Source organism: Pinus tabuliformis, chromosome X, assembly GCF_031772625.1.
Source record: "Pinus tabuliformis cultivar Carrire ecotype Pingquan chromosome X, CPIR1, whole genome shotgun sequence".
Lineage (NCBI taxonomy): Eukaryota > Viridiplantae > Streptophyta > Pinopsida > Pinales > Pinaceae > Pinus > Pinus tabuliformis.
Genome location: NC_142308.1, coordinates 1,555,455,959 through 1,555,477,102, shown reverse-complemented (window position 1 = coordinate 1,555,477,102; position 21,144 = coordinate 1,555,455,959).

The following is a 21,144-nucleotide window of genomic DNA, read 5'->3' as shown; positions in this document are numbered from 1 at the left end:
TGCGTGGATCAATTGCAGCGAAGTCGTGTATACATTCCACGGTTTTGCAGTATGACTTGTTGATGATATTTGATAATTTATGTTCTGTTTTTTGTTGTCTCTCAATGATGTCTCTATCTTGATAATTTTTTTAGAGAGGTGACATTTATGTTTATGAACACACTCAAATAAATTGAATTAATATTAAGAAAATAATATATACATTTGTGAGTGGATTAGGTGTTTTTTAAGGAAAGGAATAACCGAATATATATAAGTTTAAATTTAAGCATGATATCCATCCATTCCATCATAGTAAGAAAATACCATTGAAGCATATCAAAACGGTAGACACAAGATAATGAAGTTCAAATATTAGAGAGCTATAAAATAATTTTATTCATGTAAAATCATGAGATCATGGGAAAACCATTCACAAGATTCATACAAATTTAACTTAAGTTTTTGACAAATGAACTAATCCCCTAGAAAGGAGTTATCTGCAAGAGTCAGAACATATTACAAATTTAATGTTTTACAAATTGTCTAGTGCATAAGGAACTCAAAAAACCATGATACATAAATGTAATTTAAGTGCATTCATCCCAAGAGGGATTGAGATTTGTCTCATGTGAACTAAAACATAAATAAGATACATGGAAGAAAAGAAGAGTTGTAGTTAGGGATTAGCTAAAATGATTAAAAATACACTCAAGAAAGCTAAACGGTCAAATATTAGGGAGAAACAGTTCACGGTTTTAAAGTACTCACAAAATGTGGAAGGATGGAATATTTGATACTGAACTATCTGGTGACATTTATGTTTATGAACACACTCAAATAAATTGAATTAATATTAAGAAAATAATATATACATTTGTGAGTGGATTAGGTGCTTTTTAAGGAAAGGAATAACCGAATATATATAAGTTTAAATTTAAGCATGATATCCATCCATTCCATCATAGTAAGAAAATACCATTGAAGCATATCAAAACGGTAGACACAAGATAATGAAGTTCAAATATTAGAGAGCTATAAAATAATTTTATTCATGTAAAATCATGAGATCATGGGAAAACCATTCACAAGATTCATACAAATTTAACTTAAGTTTTTGACAAATGAACTACTCCCCTAGAAAGGAGTTATCTGCAAGAGTCAGAACATATTACAAATTTAATGTTTTGCAAATTGTCTAGTGCATAAGGAACTCAAAAATCCATGATACATAAATGTAATTTAAGTGCATTCATCCCAAGAGGGATTGAGATTTGGCTCATGTGAACTGAAACATAAATAAGATACATGGAAGAAAAGAAGAGTTGTAGTTAGGGATTAGCTAAAATGATTAAAAATACACTCAAGAAAGTTAAACGGTCAAATATTAGGGAGAAACAGTTCACGGTTTTAAAGTACTCACAAAATGTGGAAGGATGGAATATTTGATACTGAACTATCTGGTGACATTTATGTTTATGAACACACTCAAATAAATTGAATTAATATTAAGAAAATAATATATACATTTGTGAGTGGATTAGGTGTTTTTTAAGGAAAGGAATAACCGAATATATATAAGTTTAAATTTAAGCATGATATCCATCCATTCCATCATAGTAAGAAAATACCATTGAAGCATATCAAAACGGTAGACACAAGATAATGAAGTTCAAATATTAGAGAGCTATAAAATAATTTTATTCATGTAAAATCATGAGATCATGGGAAAACCATTCACAAGATTCATACAAATTTAACTTAATTTTTTGACAAATGAACTACTCCCCTAGAAAGGAGTTATCTGCAAGAGTCAGAACATATTACAAATTTAATGTTTTGCAAATTGTCTAGTGCATAAGGAACTCAAAAAACCATGATACATAAATGTAATTTAAGTGCATTCATCCCAAGAGGGATTGAGATTTGGCTCATGTGAACTGAAACATAAATAAGATACATGGAAGAAAAGAAGAGTTGTAGTTAGGGATTAGCTAAAATGATTAAAAATACACTCAAGAAAGCTAAACGGTCAAATATTAGGGAGAAACAGTTCACGGTTTTAAAGTACTCACAAAATGTGGAAGGATGGAATATTTGATACTAAACTATCTGCTTCCTTTATTGTTGGAGTTGTAGTCATTATAATAATTATTTTGATAGTTGTTTGGGATTAATGACTTCTTGAAGTGACTTCCTTAACCATTTTTCAAAGTAGTCTTTCATCAAAGGAATTTTGATATACATCTTGACACGTGATTAAATATTTCCTCCTCGATTTCCTAGGCGTCTTCTTGTAACTGTGAAAATAGGGAATAATGATCTACATTTATGTTCATAAAAGTAACTCACCATTTTTAATTTATTCTTTATAAAAACTGATTATATTATTAAATTCCACCCTCAATGTTAAATTTTCAGATTGTTCTATGTTGTATAATTTACTTTAGCCTAATTCAATACTTCAATTAGAAAATATTTCCAATTTAGTCTTTCAAATCATCAACAATAATTGAAGATAGAAAAATAAATGCAATGACAAAGGAGACAATCAACACATCAACAAGGGACACCATGTTTCGTCGAAGACCAGGGAAAACCGCACTATGGGGAAGAACCTTTGAAATTATTCTTCTACTAGATTGTCATAAAATGTGTAGCAGAGAGTATAATCAGCCCAATACAATATTATCAAGCAAAAAAATCCAATAAAATTTAGAAATATTTTTCTAGTATCATAATATATCATAGACAACTTTTCCTATCTGTTAGGGCCTAAATCTACCTCAGGCTGAGAAAAGTAGGATCTAGGGTAACATCAAACCATGCTTAACCTAGTAGCTAGCCCTACCAGGTTGGGAGAGGGCTCTCTCCTTGTCAATCTCAGGAAAATATGATCAATGAAGCTTGAGATGACTGATATAAAGACTGATTTTAGGCTAGGTATGTGCACAGAGGAGCTTGATTGAGTTTAATTTTGGTTTTCTAGCTCAAATGTGAAAGGCAGTTTTGGGTCCAGGGAATGGATATAGTCTTGCAAAGATCTCTATGGGGCGAGGTAGGAAAATGGTTTAGTACTTAAAATTTGAGTGAGATGGAGAGATTTTAGACTGGTGAGGAGTTGTAGAAGGCATGAAAGTCTCAGGGATCCTCTTCAAACAGCTGAAAACATAAATAACTAAACAAACCCTAGGTAGAGCACTGCAACTCAATGAATTCTACCTTTATCCTTGTTTCATTTAGTTAAGATGAACAGAGAGAGATGATGGCATACAAAAAACACATGTAAAATTGTATTACAGAAGGAAAAACAATACAAAATCAAGATTCCACAAGAATCCCATAAAGTGTTGCAAACCATGGTCTATTCCTTTGCCAAACTACTAAAATGAATATACAATAATGCTCAAAGCATTCACAAGAGTCCAACCTCTACAAATGACTGAGAAACCACTAGATATAGGCAACAAACAACTCATGCCAGGCTTTAGGGGTCGAATCCATGAGTTTAGGATCTATTTCAACAAGATCTAAACTAAGAACTGAAAAGTAGATAGTGGAAGAGCTTGCCTCTAAAACCTAGGAAACTGATTCATTCAGTTTCAAACTACCTTTTCGTGATGTATCTACCTCCATGAGTGAAATTTTAACATATTTACATCAAAATCCATCAAGTTACATCAAATTACATCATGAGTTTGACCATGAGAGAGAAAAAAGTCAAACTAAGAAAATATAGGCGAGAAAACAGAGTTTTTTGGCAAAAAGTCAATTTTCCATCCTGTGCGTCGCGCCGGTGTCCCTGTGCGTCATGCCTTTCTGCAGCTGAATTTAGAGGTCTTCCCGTGCACCCAATTTTCTCCAAGTGGGCTTGTTGGAAAGGTCTGTCTGTCTACTTTCTAGAACAGGTGGAAGTTCTAAATTTTATGTCCATTTGCACCTCCAAAAGTGAGTTCTGCCAACACTTCTTCCTATGTGGCCAAAAAGGGACAGAAAGGTCATTTTTGAGGTGTTTTGGACCTTTTTGGAAGCTCAAAACTTGTCAAACTTTCTTGGCAATTTTTGGGCATTCATATCCTTTCATCAAAAATCTAGAAATGTTGAGTTTTTCTCAAAAGGAGGTCCCTAGCAAAAGCGCGCGCCAGGTGGTGCGACACATCAGGTAGGAAAACCTATTTTTTAAGCCAAAAATTTCAAAATTGCAAAAGGTGTCCCAAATTTCTTGAAATTTGGGCTGAGTGTCCTTCATCAAGTGCTGTGTTGGGCCAAGCAAGCCTCAACCAAGATCTGAAGTCTATCTTGCTCTTTTCGCTTCCTCGTTGCCATCTTCAACTTGGCCTTCAAAATCGTGATTCTTGCTTTGCACACCTTGTTTCTCGCCAAGTAATGATGGGCTATGTGCCTAAACATAGTTTTCTCTCTGTTGGCCTTCTCTAGCATCTTTTCCAAGTGGATATTTCCCCTCTCAAGCCAAAATTCATGATCAGCATTGATTTCTTTTCCAAGTGGTGTGAGCTTGACTTTCCTCCTCTTAGCATCTTGCCGGTTTCCTCGTATGTTTTGTAGCCCCATAATGGTTTGCTGATCCTCTAGCTGTTTGTTTCTTTGCTCCAGATATTTGATTATCTACTTGGTTCTTTCTAGGTTGAGAGACAAATCATGAATTTCCACTTGTTGCTCCTGAATGATCTCCTTGAGCTTTGAGCTTTGTGAGCCCAAATCGGTGTCATCATCTTGAATACAAATGAAATTTGTCTCTTTCCCTCTTGAAGGCCCCTCATCATGTAATGGCCACTTGCCCTTGCCCTATACCTGCTCTGCTGATGGAGGAAATGAGACCCCTTCCACCCCGGGTGGAGATAATACTCCCTTTGCCACTGCAAACAACCTTCTAGTTCCATTTTGATAGGTGACAAACACTAGCACACTAGTGGTTTGTGTCTCATGAATCTCCTGCTGATATGAAGGTCCTCTTGTCTCATGAAAAGCTGCTGGGGGTACTTGAGGACCTGTAAAGACCTCATGTGAAATGAAATCCTCCCATGAGATGTTCTGTAAACCAAGATGATGCCAGACCACAATTTTGATTAGTGCAAAATGATATATACTATTATATTGCTATTCAGGAGGCTTCTTATGCACTAAGGTGGTCATCTTCTTAATGTTTCGGCAAATAAAATAGGGGAGATTGAACATTCTCACCCTAGTGAAGTGCATCAACAATCTGATGTGATAGGCATATAGGCAAGAAAACCAGCCCTCACAGCTGAAATATTTAATTATAAGTTTCATCAAGGGAGCATATGTGTCCTTCATATATCTGAAGGGAAAAACTCTACTGAGATGCCTCTGATAACCAGTCTTGATGTAAGGCTTATAATGCTCTCTGTCAATCTGCTGACTTTTATTCCAATGCTCACCAACATTTGGAATGCTAGTTGCTTGAGAAATAGTCTCGAGTGTCAAGGTGAATGTCACACCTGCCAAAGTGACTTGACCATTATGAAGATGGAGCACAAACAATCTGGCCAACTCATGATTGTACTGGACTCTCTCTGCCATCTCACAGAATTGATAACAAGATTGGTGTTGAAAGCATGTGACAACAAGAGGATAGGCCAGTAGCTCGGCAAGTGAAGTAGGCTCTTCTCGTATATGTTTACCACCCTTGTGAGGTCTCCTTGGTGCATGCATTTCTCTAGAAGAATCATTGAGTGTCTCCTCATCTCGATCATAGGAAGGATCTGACTCCATGTTTGCCAATGTTTGAGTTTTCTTTGATGGGTATGAAGAGATTTATGGTGTCTTTAGGTTTTTGTTGTCAAGGATGAGAATGTATGAGGGAATGTGGAGGGAAAGTGTATGAGGGGTTTTGGGAATGTTGTTGACAGGATTTTGGGGAATATAAGGGTTTAGGGAATAGTATTTAAGCTTTGGGGCAGCAGTTAGGGTTTTGGGAATTTTTATCTAGGGTTTGGGATAGTGGGTTAGGGATTTAGAAATAGTAAACTTAGGGATATGGGGATTGGAGGAATGGTTTGATGAAAATGTAATGAGAGGGATAAAATGAATGAGGGAATGAAAGAGTGAGGGAGTGAGAAATGTCTAGGAGTGGAGTTAGCAGCAAAAAACACAAGTTGCAAACCCTATGTAATTGTTTTTGAAAAAAATTGCAAGGAGGTAGGGTTTCAAGTTTTTCTCATTAAATCACCATAAACACCAAGAGAAACTCATTCACTGATCATGGAGGAATGTTTCACTTACTTGAACAAGTGAAGATTGAGCAAATTTGGCAATTTGGGAGGTGGTTGTGGATGAAATCGACTTCCAAACCCTATGCACCGCGCCACAAACCCAGTGCGCCTCACCACTTCAATGTGCTGCACCCACGACCCAATGCGTCGCACCCCTGAAATTTGCCAAAGTTGCTGCGATTTTGCTCTTTGGCTTCAACACGACCTTTCTCTTGTTCACTCTTTCTCCTTTAGATGCAAATGAACTCTTTAAACATAACAAATGGTTTATATACAAAGGATTTTAATTTTTCACTTATAAAAACCCACTTTGTAATGTTTTCCTTTGACTTGCTTTTAAAACTTTGTTTTTGGGCAATTTGCTTTATTTTTGCCTTTGATGAACTGAATGCTTTGACTTTTTGTTTGCCTTGCAGGTGATGGAGTTGCAGAGGCTTGGCAAGGTGACCAGGGTTACCACTGAGGTTATTACATATGAAAAAAAAATGAAATTACATCAAATTTATACATGAAAACATTAAAAACTCTGTTTTTCCTCAAAACAGGCTTTTGAGGAAAAATTAATCACTAAGCATGTGATTATGGAAATTATTGTTGCTGAAACCGTATTTGACCTCCTCATGCACCTGCTGACCATTATAGAGCTTTTTGAAGACCCTATTGACGAAACCCTAGACCTAATGAAACCTAAAACCCTAAAAATGATTTTTGTATATTTAAAGACAAAAATTGACTGCAGATGATCTAGATGAATGAAAATGGGCCAGCACATGATGGAAAATGTATAATAAGCCACTACCGTCAAATGATCCATGACCCTAATGGAATGCAGCTGATTGGGTGAGACACCTAACATGCAATGCAACAAGAGAACTTGATCACTGACAGAGGGATGAAGATACCGACACTAACATTAGCTCCAATGGGGATGGTAGCTCCTTGGAAGTTCCAAGAACCGCAGATCTTTGGGAGAGCAGACCAGTGCCTTATCCATTTGGCATGGAATCAAAAACTTCAAAACATCCAAAAACAAATTACTATGAAACTTTGACTCAAGACTCATAGTTGAACTGACTAATTCAAAACTGAAACAAGACTCTCAAAAGCTAAAACTAGACACTCACCTGAAAGTATCTGTAAACTGACTGAAACAAAAAATGACTCAAGACTAAAACACAACTGACAAACTGGAAAATATGCTCAAAATGGAGCTTATTCAATACAACCTACTCTAATTGTTCCATTCATCACCTGATCAAGTGAAATGAAACAACCAATGCAACCAATTAAGCATTCTAGCTGTTGTTTGCACTCTCCACAAGTGCTTGCTTACAAACAACAAGAGAGAACTACTGAAAGGAAACTCCCATGAAAACTTGGAAACAGATCTATTGAATGATATGAATTCTCTATCCGCCTCAAAAAACACTACATAAGGATCTTGAAGTTCATGCACACTGGGACTTAGCTCATCCAATGGATTACTTCTCTTCTCCTCATACCATGAATGCAAACTTTGATCTAAACTTTGTGAGAAGATTCCTGCTGAAAATGACAAAGAAACTGGCTACTGAATCAAGTTTGTATCAGTACACGTCTCAAGCTCACAAGTAGCTAATGAAGAAGTACTTTGAATGCAGACATCTTCCAACACATCAGCTATTGGATCATGAAAAACTTGAAAAGACTGTGGCAACCTATTTTCTATTGGCTTCGATGAGATTTCATGATTTTCTACAAGATGCTCATTTGAAGATATACTATGCAAATTTTCCTTCAAAAACTGAAATGATTCAAAATAGAAAGGTACGGAATCATCTTGCATCATTTTATCATATAACCCAACTTCCAAGTCTCCATTTGCAACTTAACAATCAAAGGCATTTTGGGGCTACAACTCTGGATATGAAAAGTATTGAACAAGGTTTTTAATATGGTCAAGATTGAAACTTATCGACGGTTGATTTCTGATTGCACGCAAGTTGTCTCTGATGAACTGAAATGAAGCAAAAAAAAAGGGCAAAGATCCTTCACTTACTTCAAAATTTGCTGCACTTTCCTTCTCACTTCCATAGCTGATATGGAACAACTTATCACTGTATTCGAGCTGCTAAAAGTGAACTTCTTCCTCCCACAAACTAGCTGTTGGTTTGTCCACAAGATTAGCTTCTGTTTGGAGAACATAATCATCATCATACTGATCAAACTGAGGCATACCGTCAGTATAAAATACATCATCAAGCATACATGTCATATCAACATATCTCTCTTCTCCAAGATGATCTATAAAACAATCATTATCAGATCTATGACAACTGGGATAAGAAAGAAAATGTTTTGGATCAGCCACTTGTTCTTCTTCAATCAGCGAGCCATGGTCTTGAACATCATACTCATTCCTTGTGGTGATCCTTTGCATCATCTCTTCCACTGCACTTACCAGAATGTCAAGCTTTACCTCTAGAGATGTCGATTCATCCATATATATGTTTTTCATCTCTTCTTCCTTCAACTTTGCCCTTCGGATCAGAAAATGAGCCTCTACATCTACTGCACTGTTTTGCATCTCTTCAAGTGTTGGAAGATTCCTTTCTCTAAGTTGAAACTCCGTTTCCAGATCAAAGGCATCCGGGTAGTGCAAGAGAGCGAATCCAGGAGGAGGTCGTATATTAACCGGCATCGAAAAATAGACTTGGTTAAATCTGGTAGAAAACTGTTGTACTGTCACCCCTGGTTGTCTTTTCAGCTGGTTATACTCTCCTATAATCAAGAAAGGGTTTTGTCTTACAACCCACTTATCGAGGAAAATTTTGACGAACTGCTGGAAATCTAAAATGCTCGCATCAGGCAGGGTTTTCAACCAACTCTTGACTTTGCCTTGCAAAGAAAGAGAAAATAGCCTAATACTGACATCTTCTTCATCAACTTCAAAAAGGTCAAGAAAGGACTCAAAATTCAATACATGTCTCTCAGCAGTAATATTGTCGCATTCACCATCAAATCTTGGTAGATATAGATCATGATTTTTAGGGAAAGCTTGGGATATAGGAGGTAAAATCAGAGTCTTGTATCGATATAGAATTTTACAAGGTGTAGGAGTATGTACAGAAGGTATAGAATCAGTCTTGATCTCTTGAGGCTCATCAGTTTGAAGACAATAATCACAAGAATTAGAAAAAGGGTCTTGATCAAGCTCAAAGGCATGCAAATATTTGGTATTCACAATCTTCAAAGGGAAGGAATCAAATGCAGGATGAGGATCTTTTCTCAAATACAATATACTTTGCAAAGAATTCTTAACATTCTCAGGAAAAGAGAAGAAATAATTTAGAGCAAATAACAAAATGTCTTGGACGAAATTCCAACTTGAATACCTGATCTTTTCATATTGTCCTTTCATGTTTCTGCTGGTCTGGTTCATCCTCTAGTGGAGTCCTTGGATCTCATCTTGAAACTAATTTAGAGTCTCCAGGTGAATAATTACAGCCTTGTGGTGTCTGATCATTGTTTACCATCAACAATCAGATCTAAACTTGATTATATTTTGTTGAGGAAACCAGATGTTTAGTTCATAAACTAAACCGAAGATTGACTGAAGCAGCATTCATCTACTATTCACTTGCAGAGCAATAGCAGTTCAAAGGCTACTTGGCTAACTTCAGGCTCCATCTGTAGTGTACAAAGAAAACAACAAACTTTTTGTTTCCCAGTATGGTTGCCACTATCTTAGGGCCTAAATCTACCTCAGGCTGAGAAAGGCAGGATCTAGCGTAACATCAAACCATGCTTAACCTGGTAGCTAGCCCTACCAGGTCGGGAGAGGGCTCTCTCCTTGTCAATATCAGGAAAATATGAACAATGAATCTTGAATTGACTGATATAAAGGCTGATTTTAGGCTAGGTATGTGCACAGAGGAGTTTGATTGAGTTTAATGTTGGTTTGCTGGCTCAAATGTGAAAGGCAGTTTTGGGTCCAGGGAATGGATATAGTCTTGCAAAGATCTCTATGGGGCGAGGTAGGAAAATGGTTTAGTACTTAAAATTTGAGTGAGATGGAGAGCTTTTAGACTGGTGAGGAGTTGTAGAAGGCATGAAAGTCTCAGGGATCCTCTTCAAACAGCTGAAAACATAAATAACTAAACAAACCCTAGTTAGAGCACTGCAACTCAATGAATTCTACCTTTATCCTTGTTTCATTTATTTAAGATGAACAGAGAGAGATGATGGCATACACAAAACACATGTAAACTTGTATTAGATAAGGAAGAACAATACCAAATCAAGATGCCACAAGAATCCCATAAAGTGCTGCAAATCCTGGTCTATTCCTTTGCCAAACTTGCTCAAATGAATGTACAATAATGCTCAAAGCATTCACAAGAGTCCAACCTCTACAAATGACTTAGAAACTACTAGATATAGGAAAAAAACAACTCATGCTAGGCTTTAGGGGTCAAATTCATGAGTCTAGGATCTGTTTCAACAAGATATAAACTAAGAACTGAAAAGTAGGCAGTGGAACAACTTGCCTCTAAAACATAGAAAACTGATTCATTTAGTTTCAAACTACCTTTTCATGATGTATCTACCTCCATGAGTGAAATTTTAACATATTTACATCAAATTCCATCAAGTTACATCAAATTACATCATGAGTTTGACCATGAGAGAGAAAAAAGTCAAACTGAGAAAAAACTAGGCGAAAAAATAGAGTTTTTTGGCAAAAACGTCAATTTTCCATCCTATGCGCCGCGCCACTATCGCTGTGCATCGTGCCTTTTTGCAGATGATTTTGCAGGCCTTACCTTGCACCACATTTGATCCCAGTGGGCTTGTTAGAAAGGTTTTTCTGTCTACTTTCCAGAACAGGTGGAATTTCTAAATTTGATATCCATTTCCCACTCCAAAAGTGATTTCTCCCAACACTGCTTCCTGTGTGACCAAAAAGGGGCAGAAAGGTCATTTTCGAGGTTTTTTTTGACCTTTTTGGAAGCTCAAAACCTATCAAAATTTCTTGGCCATTTGTGGGCATTCATATCTTTCCATGATAAATCCATAAATTTTGAGCTTTCCTCAAAAGGATGTCCCTAAAAAATGCGCGCGCCAGGTGGCACGACACATTAGATAGAAAACTTGTTTTTTAAGCCAAAAACTTCAAAATTGCAAAAGTGTCCCAAATTTCTTGAAATTTGGGCTGAGTGTCCTTCATCAAGTGCTATTTTAGGCCAAGGAAGCCTCAGCCAAGATCTGAAGTCTATCTTTCTCTTTTCGCTTCCTCAATGCCTTCTTCAACTTGGCCTTCAAAATCCTGATTCTTGCTTTGCACACCTTGTTTCTCGCCAAGTAATGATGGGCCATGTACCTCAACCTATTTTTCTCTCTGTTGGCCTTCTCTAGCGTCTTTTCCAAGTGGATATTTTCCCTCTCAATGCAAGATTCACGATCAGCATTGATTTCTTGTTCAAGTGGTGTGAGCTTGACTTTCCTCCTCTTGACAGCTTGCCGGTTTTCTCGTATGTTTTGTAGCTCCATAATGGTTTGCTGATTCCTCTATCTATTTGTTTCTTTGCTCCAAATATTTGATTACCCACTTGGCTCTTTCTAGGTTGAGAGAAAAATCATGAATGTCAACTTGTTGCTCCTGAATGATCTCCTTGAGCTTTGAGCTTTGTGAGCCCAAATCAGTGTCATCATCCTGAATAAGAATGAAATCTGTCTCCTGCCCTCCTGAAGGCCCCTCATCATGTAATGGTTGCTTGAACTTATGGAGATAATACTTGCTTTGCTGCTGCAAACAACCTTCTAGTGCCCTTTTGATAGGTGACAAACAATGGCACACTAGTGGTTTGTGTCTCATGAATCTCCTGCTGATGTGAAGGTCCTCCTGTCTCATGAAAAACTGCTGGGGGTAGTTGAGGACCTGTAAAGACCTCATGTGAAATGAAATCCTCCCATGAGATGTTCTGTAAACCAAACTGATTCCAAACCACAATTTTGATTAGTGCGAAATGATATATACTGTTATACCGTTGTTGAGGAGGCTTCCTATGCACTAAGGTAGTCATCTTCTCAATGTTTCGGCAAATAAAATAGGGGAGATTCATCATTCTCACCCTAGTGAAGTGCATCAACAATCTGATGTGATAGGCATATAGGCGAGAAAACCGACCCTCACAACTGAAATATTTAATTATAAGTTTCATCAAGGAAGCATATGGGTCCTTCAGATATCTGAAGGGAAAAAATCTACTGAGATGCCTCTGATAACCAGCATTAATGTAAGGCTCATAATGCTCTCTATCAATCTACTGCCTTTTATTCCACTGCTCACCAACATTTGGAATGCCAATTTCTTGAGAAATAGTCTCGGGTGTAAAGGTGAATGTCACACCTGCCAAAGTGACTTGACCATTATGAAGATGGAGCACAAACAATCTGGCCAACTCATGATGGTACTGGACTCTCTCTGCCATCTCACAGAACTGATAATAAGATTGGTGTTGGAAGCATGTGACAGCAAGAGGACAGGCCAATAGCTCGACAAGTGAAGTAGGCTCTTCTCGTATATGTTTACCACCCTTGTGAGGACTCCTTGGTGCATGCATTTCTCTAGAAGAATCACTGAGTGTCTCCTCATCTCGATCATAGGAAGGATCCGACTCCATGTTTTCCAATGTTTGAGTTTTCTTTGATGAGTATGAAGAGATTTATTATGTCTTTAGGTTTTTGCTGTCAAGGATGACAATGTATGAGGGACTGTGGAGGGAAAGTATGTGAGGGGTTTTGGGAATGTTGTTGACAGGATTTTGGGGAATAGAAGGTTTTAGGGAATTTAAGCTTTGGGGCAACAATTAGGGTTTTGGGAATCTTTAACTAGGGTTTGGGATAGTGGGTTAGGGATTTAGAATTAGTAAACTTAGGGATATGGGGATTGGGGAAATGGGTTGATGAAAATGTAATGAGAGGGAGAAAATGAATGAAGGAATGAAAGAGTGAGGGAGTGAGAAATGGCTAGGAGTGGAGTTAGCAGCAAAAAACACAAGTTGTAAACCCTATGCAATTGTTTTTGACAAAAATTAGAAGGAGGTAGGGTTTCAAGTTTTTTCCATTAAATCACCATAAACACCAAGAGAAACGCATTCACTGATCATGGAGGAATGTTTGACTTACTTGAAAAACTAAAGATTGAGCAAATTTGGTAGTTTGGGAGGTGGTTATGGATGAAATCAGCTTCCAAACCCTGTGTGCCACAGCACTTCAATGCATCGCACCTATGTAATTTTTATACTGAAGAGTGTGGCCCAATGCGCCGTGCCAGATGGATGCACCGCTCCCACAACCCAATGCACCACGCCCCTGAAATTTGCCAAAGTTGCTGCGATTTTGCTCTTTGGCTTCAACACGACCTTTCTCTTGTTCACTCTTTCTCCTTTAGATGCAAATGAACTCTTTAAACATAACAAATGGTTTATATACAAAGGATTTTAATTTTTCACTTATAAAAAGCCACTTTGTAATGTTTTCCTTTGAATTGCTTTTAAAACTCTGTTTTTGGGAAGTTTTGTTTATTTTTGCCTTTGATGAAGTGAATGCTTTGAATTTTTGTTTGCCTTGTAGGTGATGGAGTTGCAGAGGCTTGGCATGGTGACCAGGGTTGCCACTGAGGTTATTAAATATGAAAAAAAATGAAATTACATCAAATTTATACATGAAAGGATAAAAAACTCTGTTTTTCCTTGAAACAGGGTTTTGAGGAAAAATCAATCACTTAGCATGTGATTATGGAAATTATTGTTGCTAAAACTTTATTTGACCTCCTCATGCACCTGCTGACCATTATTGAGCATTTTGAAGACCTTATTGATGAAACCCTAGACCTAATGAGACCTAAAACCCTAAAAATGACTTTTGTAGATTTAAAGACAAAAATTGACTACAGATGATCTAGATGAATGAAAATGGGCCAGCACATGAGGGAAAATGTATAATAAGCCACTATCGTCAGATGATCCATGACCCTAATGGAATGCAACTGATCGGGTGAGACACCTAACATGTAATGCAACAAGAGAACTTGATCACTGATGGAGGTATGAAGATACCGATGCTAACACTATCAACATTCAGAAATATGTTTCTAGATCAGAATATATCAGGAAAAACTTTTCTTATATGCTATCAACTGCGATCAACATGGTCAATGGTAAAATTTAAATCAACCTTCTCGGTCTCATGGAGGAGGAGTTGTGTGAGAAACTGAAGGCTTCCAGTCGCTCCCTTGAGCCTGCAAGCTAGCGATTATGGTTGAAATTTCCCGGTGACGAGTAAGTGATTGTAACCCTGAAACCCTAAAACAGATGCAAGTCTCAAACACTATAATTTCATACCTTTGCGAACTTCTTTTGTCATCCCAGCCTGAGACCTATGTGAACAAATAAATCAAGAAGAGAATAAGAAGATGCTTGGTGATGTCCAAATGAGCTTGAGATCACTTGTATTTATAGGCTTCCAAGGGTGACCAATTTACCATTAGGGCCAACCTGTCCAAATGTGCATATGTGGGTTTTTCTTCATAAGTATAATTTCCCTTCTCCAAATTTGATGATATTTAGGTCAATTTTGGTCTTATCAAAAATATGAATTCAATGCAATCATCATTGCCATCAAATGAGGTGTCCAAAGTTGAATTTGACCTTAGTTGCATAATTTAACACAGATTGATTCCTTGACATAATTAACGTTATCCTTTAATGTTTCCTTTAGAATTAATGTAGAATCTCTTATCATACAAGGACTATGTATATCATCAACAATTTTTTTTCCTTGAGAAAGACAACAATTATTCTATCATTGATTTTATTACACTAAAAAATTATCTTCTCTAATGCATTAATTTTTGTGGATCATGGAGCTTTGACGTGCTTTTGTCGTTTTTCTCCTATGATATTTTGTTGTGATATACATAACTCGCTAAGTGAATTGAACTTTTTAATAAAAGTAGATAATCTCTTACCTACAAATGTTAATCACTGTCAAGATATCTCTTCAGATAGTCATTAAAGGAAGAAATTCTTGGCACCTGATTTCATAAATTGAAATTTATTTCCAATATATCATCAATATTATTCAATGTTTTACTAATATTATTAACAATGTAATATTTAACTCCATTGAGGAGGTAGGCCTATTTTTTAATCATGTGAGGTGTTCCAGAGGTGGGTACTACTTCTATTAGTGCTTGTAGGGTATGAGGGGTCGTGAATAAAGGAGCCAGATTAAGAGCTTTGTTATGAAACCAGCTCAAGAAAAGATAGAAAAGATAGATCAACGCCTTAGAATTCAGCCTCTTCGAGGGGGCAACCTCCTTTACATTACATAAATGAACAATTCTTGGATGATACAAATGACAAAACCTCCTTTCTATATATAGGAGTCTAAGGAGTCACAATATAATCCAGCCGACCTAACAATAATAATATAAAGCCACAAAAATAACAATAGAGGGATTCTATGGGGCACAAAAATAACAATATGGGGGTAATAGGGGCACAACAATATAAATAAGGGGTATAACTACAATAGTAATGGGGTAATCACTAGTATTATAGGGACCCAACATGCCCCTCTCCTTCAAAAAAGTGTTGTCCTCAACGCTTGAGTAGTTCTGGATACTTCTGCATAAAATTCTCATCCTCCCATGTGGAATCTTCAGCGGATAAGTTCTTCCACTTGATAAGATACTCTGAAATTGATCGATTTCGTAGCTGTCGAGTTCTTGTTTCTGTGACTGCTTCCGGTTCCAATATAATTTTTCCTTCCTCGTCAAGTTCTGGCAATATTGTTTGAATTGGGAGCTTGTCACCTATAACCTTCTTTAAACATGAAACATGGAAAACTGGGTGCAATCGAGAAGCTGCAGGAAGCTCCAATTTGTATGCCATAGTACCAATCTTTTGCAACACCTTGTACGGACCATAATACTTTGGTGATAATTTATTATCCTTCTTAGCTTGCTTGAGGGACATTTGCTTATATGGTTGTAGCCGTAGGAATACCCAATCACCTACATCAAAACTTCTTTCACTGCGATGTTGATCTGCCTGTTGTTTCATTCTATTTTGTGCCAACACGAGGTTATCCTTTAAGAGTTGGAGGACTTGTTGTTGATGTTCGATGTGATGTTCCACTGCCTGAACCTTAGAATTTTCTCTTAAATATGATGTGATGGATGGTGGTTGATACCCATAAAGTGCCATAAATGGGGTCATTTTTGTTGCTGTATGGAAGGAAGTGTTATACCACCATTCAGCCAGAGGCAACCATTTGACCCATTGTGTCTGTTTATCAGATACAAAGCAACGAAGATATCCTTCCAAACATTTGTTTACTATCTCAGTTTGCCCATCAGATTGAGGATGATAAGATGAGCTATGAGCTAACTGAGTACCAAGACAAGAAAATAATTCTGTCCAAAAATTTCCAGTGAAAATGGGATCTCTGTCACTTACAATAATCTTTGGGTTTCCATGTAGCTTTTGAACTGTTTCCATAAATGCAGTAGAAACTGTACTGGCTTTAAATGGATGTGATAATGCACAAAAGTGTGCATACTTGGTAAGTCTGTCAACTACCACCATGATGACACTCTTTCCCTCAGACTTGGGTAAACCTGTGATAAAATCCATTGAAACCTCCTCCCAACGTTGGCTTGGAATGGATAAAGGTTGTAATAGACCCGGTGTCTTAATTGTTTCAACTTTATTTTGCTGGCAAACCAAACATTCCGCCACAAACTTTTGAATATCTGATTTAAGGCCATCCCAAAAAAATTCCTTCTTAACCCTGTGGTAAGTTTTTAAAAATCCTGAGTGCCCTCCTAAGGGAGAAGTGTGCAATTCCATAAGAATCTTTTGTTTTAGCTGGGAATTCTTACAGAGGTATAAGCGATCTTTGTACCATAACGAATCATTTTGCCAGCTAAATGTATCAGAAGTACTGGAATCTTGTTGTAGCTTTCGAATAAGTGCCCACACTTCTTCGTCATTCTTCCATTCCTCCCTTGCTTCGTTTATCCAATCTGGTTGGATAATAGAAATGGCGCACAACAATGCTTCCACATCCTCATCCTTTCTTGAGAGTGCATCTGCCACCACATTTTGCTTCCCTTTTTTGTAGATGATTTCAAAGTCATAACCCAACATCTTTGTGACCCACTTTTGTTGCTCTTCAGAGGATAATCTTTGTTCTAAAAAGTATTTAAGGCTATCATGATCCGTTTTTACCTTGAAGTGTCTTCCCATTAGGTAGGGTCGCCATTTCTTAAGTGCATGGAGTATTGCCAACATTTCCTTCTCATAAATAGCTTTGCTTAAAAACTTTCCCTTGATTGGACGACTTTCAAAAGCAATGGGTCTTTCATCTTGCATTAGAACAACACCAATTCCATTTCCTGAAGCATCACATTCCACAATAAAGGTTTTTGTGAAGTCCGGTGTAGCTAAGACCGGTGCTTGGCACATTTCCTCTTTAAGATGTTCAAATGACTTTGTTGCTTCCTGAGTCCATGAAAATGCATCTTTCTTCAATGGCTTTAATTTTGCTAGGGTCTACCTTAACTCCTTCATGAGATACAATATGACCCAAATATTCCACCTCCTGGACTCCAAAGAAACATTTGGATCTTTTTGCATATAATTGTTTCTCCTCCAATAGTTGTAGCACCCTGTCAACATGTTCAACATGATCCTTCCAAGACTTGCTGTAGATTAGTATATCATCAAAAAATACTAACACAAATTTTCTAAGGAATGGTTTGAAAATTGAATTCATCAAACCTTGAAATGTTGAAGGTGCATTGGTAAGGCCAAAAGGCATGACCAAAAATTCATAATGACCCTCATGAGTTCTAAATGCCGTTTTCGGAATGTCTTCAATCTTCATTCTGATTTGATGATATCCCGAACGAAGATCCAACTTGGTGAAGTAAATTGATCCATGCAATTCATCCAGTAATTCATCAATAACAGGAATGGGGAACTTATCTTTAATAGTGAGCTTGTTGAGCTCCCTATAATCCGGACACATGCGCCATGATCCATCCTTCTTGTGCACCAATACTACTGGAGCTGAGAAAGAACTTTGACTCGGTTGAATTATACCAGCCTCTAGCATTTCTGCAACCATACGTTCAATTTCACTTTTTTGGACATAGGGATATCTGTACGGCCTGATGTTTGGAGGAACACTTCCTGGAATCAGATGAATAGCATGATCATGATCACGCATAGGTGGGAGACCTTTGGGAGTCTCAAATACCTTGGAATGATTGTCCAAGACTTTTTGGAGATCTGGAGAAATAGATGATTCCAATGTGGAAACATCTAGCGAACATAATTGTGCAATTACACCTCTTTGCTCCTTTTTTAGAAGCTTTGTCATGCCATTAGAGCTGATTATCTTTCCTGGTTTCCCTGCAATACCCCTTAATTCAACTTCCTTTCCTTCCGTAGAAAATTTGATGAAAAGTTCTTGAAAATTAAAAGCTATTGTACCCAAGGATTGTAGCCATTGGACTCCTAGTACAACATCAGCACCTCCCATTGGAATGGAAAGCATTGGGCTAGTCAATACATATTCTCCCATGGATAGCTTGATATTATGGCACTTTCCAGAGCAATTTATTGTTCCTCCATTTGCAATCATCACTTGACACTCTGGTGCTGGATATAGGAAGCAATTCAATTCTTTTGCTACCCTACAATGAATAAAATTGTGGGTGCTTCCTGAATCAATCAACACTATTACCTTTTTCTTCTTGATTTGTCCTTCTATCTTGATGGTTTGAGGAGTGGTAATTCCCGCCAATGCATTACAAGATATGGTCGGATTTATTTGTTCTTCATCTAGGCTTTGTTCCTGGAGTATATCTTCTTCTTTTGACCTTTCTTGCTCCTTTTCTTCTTCCTCTTCACAATCTATGTAGAATAATTTCTTCTCAGCACACTTATGACCTTTAGTGTATTTGCTATCACAACTGTAACAAAGCCCTTTTGCTCTTTTTTCTTCCAATTGTTGTGGTGTCAACCTTATAGGTTGTGGAAGACTAGGGGCAACAACACTTCCGTCTTTATAGTTGTGAGTGGTATGCTTCCTGGTTGCCATAATTTTGCTTTCCATTTTTCTTGCTAACCTGAATGCCTTCTCTAATGAATCAGGTTCCCAAAGGCGAACATCATGTTGGATATTATCCTTTAAAGACCCTATGAACACATCAATCCTATGCTCCTCTGGAATATCTTTTACCCTTATGTTCAATTTTTGGAACTCCTCAATGTGCTCCATTACTGAACCCTTTTGTTTGAGACTTATCAATTGGCTAAAAAAAGTGTTGCTTTTTGTATCTTCATAATGTGCTATCAATTCTTCCGTAAAAATTGCCCAAGTGATAAATTTTTACGAGAGAAAAGCCATTGATACCATACAAACTGATTTGGTTCCAAATATAAAGTTGCCATACGTACCTTTTGTGCGTTTTGCACATTATTGAGATCGAAGAATTGCTCCATCTGTAATATCCATGTGGCGGGATCCTTGCCATCAAACTTCCTCATATCGATTTTTGGAATATGGTGATTCTTCGATCCAACATTAACGTCTATGGAATCATGATTAACATTTCTTTTGTTCTCATCATGAGTTTCCTTTACTACCTTTTCACCATTAGTGACCCTTTCTTGTAGCAACTTCTTCAATTCTTCCATGTCTGTCTTCAAATCTGCCATGTCTCTCTTCAAATCTGTCTTCGAATCATCCATCTTAGCTTCCATGCCCTTTATCTTAGATTCCACGCCACTTATCTTAGCTTCTGTTAGCTTTTGTGAGCGTGACATTTGTTGCACTTGTTCTTGTAATTTTGATATATCATGTAGCATTTCTTCCTCTTCTTCATGAGTCATGCTAGAGCTTTCAGGTTCCTTACTAGGTGTTTGCATTTTCTTTCCTCGGGGCATCAGTTACCGATAATAATGCTTTACTATGCCCTTTGAATTCCGTTAAACCAAGCTTACACAAAAATTAAAAAAAAAAAACTACACACCTTTTTTCACTTTATAGAAGCCTGATATTGAATCTGATGTATCTCTGTAATTTTGGATCATCCAATTCTGAAATTGCTACCTGTAGTAGCCTTTTGCGTCCTCTTTCCAATGCCACAAGTCTGAGCCAAATTGGATTCTCCAAGGAAGAGTTATGTGAAATCTCCCACAGTGACTTGCTTTTAGACTGGTTCAGTAGAGCGAACTTGTACGACGTACCACGAGTCACTGTTTCAACCTTTGAATCTAAAACACACATACAAGAAACTACAGTCTGTCCTCTTTCTGTACCTTCTTACGAAATTTCAATCCGATCCCCAAAGAGAAAGTTATGACGATTTTCCCTAGGTCACCTGTTTTGAATGTAATTCAGGAGTCTGCAAAAAGACCAACTTCCTCAGATCATATCTCCACAAATATCACGCGAAAAGCTCTGAAATTTGGACCCAAGGTTCAGCATGATTTCTTCTCAAATGGGTTTTTTTTGCGACTTCTGAAACGTCACAGAAAAAAAGTTATAGCGAAAATTCCACGATGACCTGTTTGGAGCAGCGAAACCCTAGAATCCAAAGCTCTGATACCAAATGTTATGAAACCAGCTCAAGAAAAGATAGAAAAGATAGATCAACGCCTTAGAATTCAGCCTCTTCAAGGGGGCAACCTCCTTTACATTACATAAATGAACAATTCTTGGATGATACAAATGACAAAACCTCCTTTCTATATATAGGAGTCTAAGGAGTCACAATATAATCCAGCCGACCTAACAATAATAATATAAAGCCACAAAAATAACAATAGAGGGATTCTATGGGGCA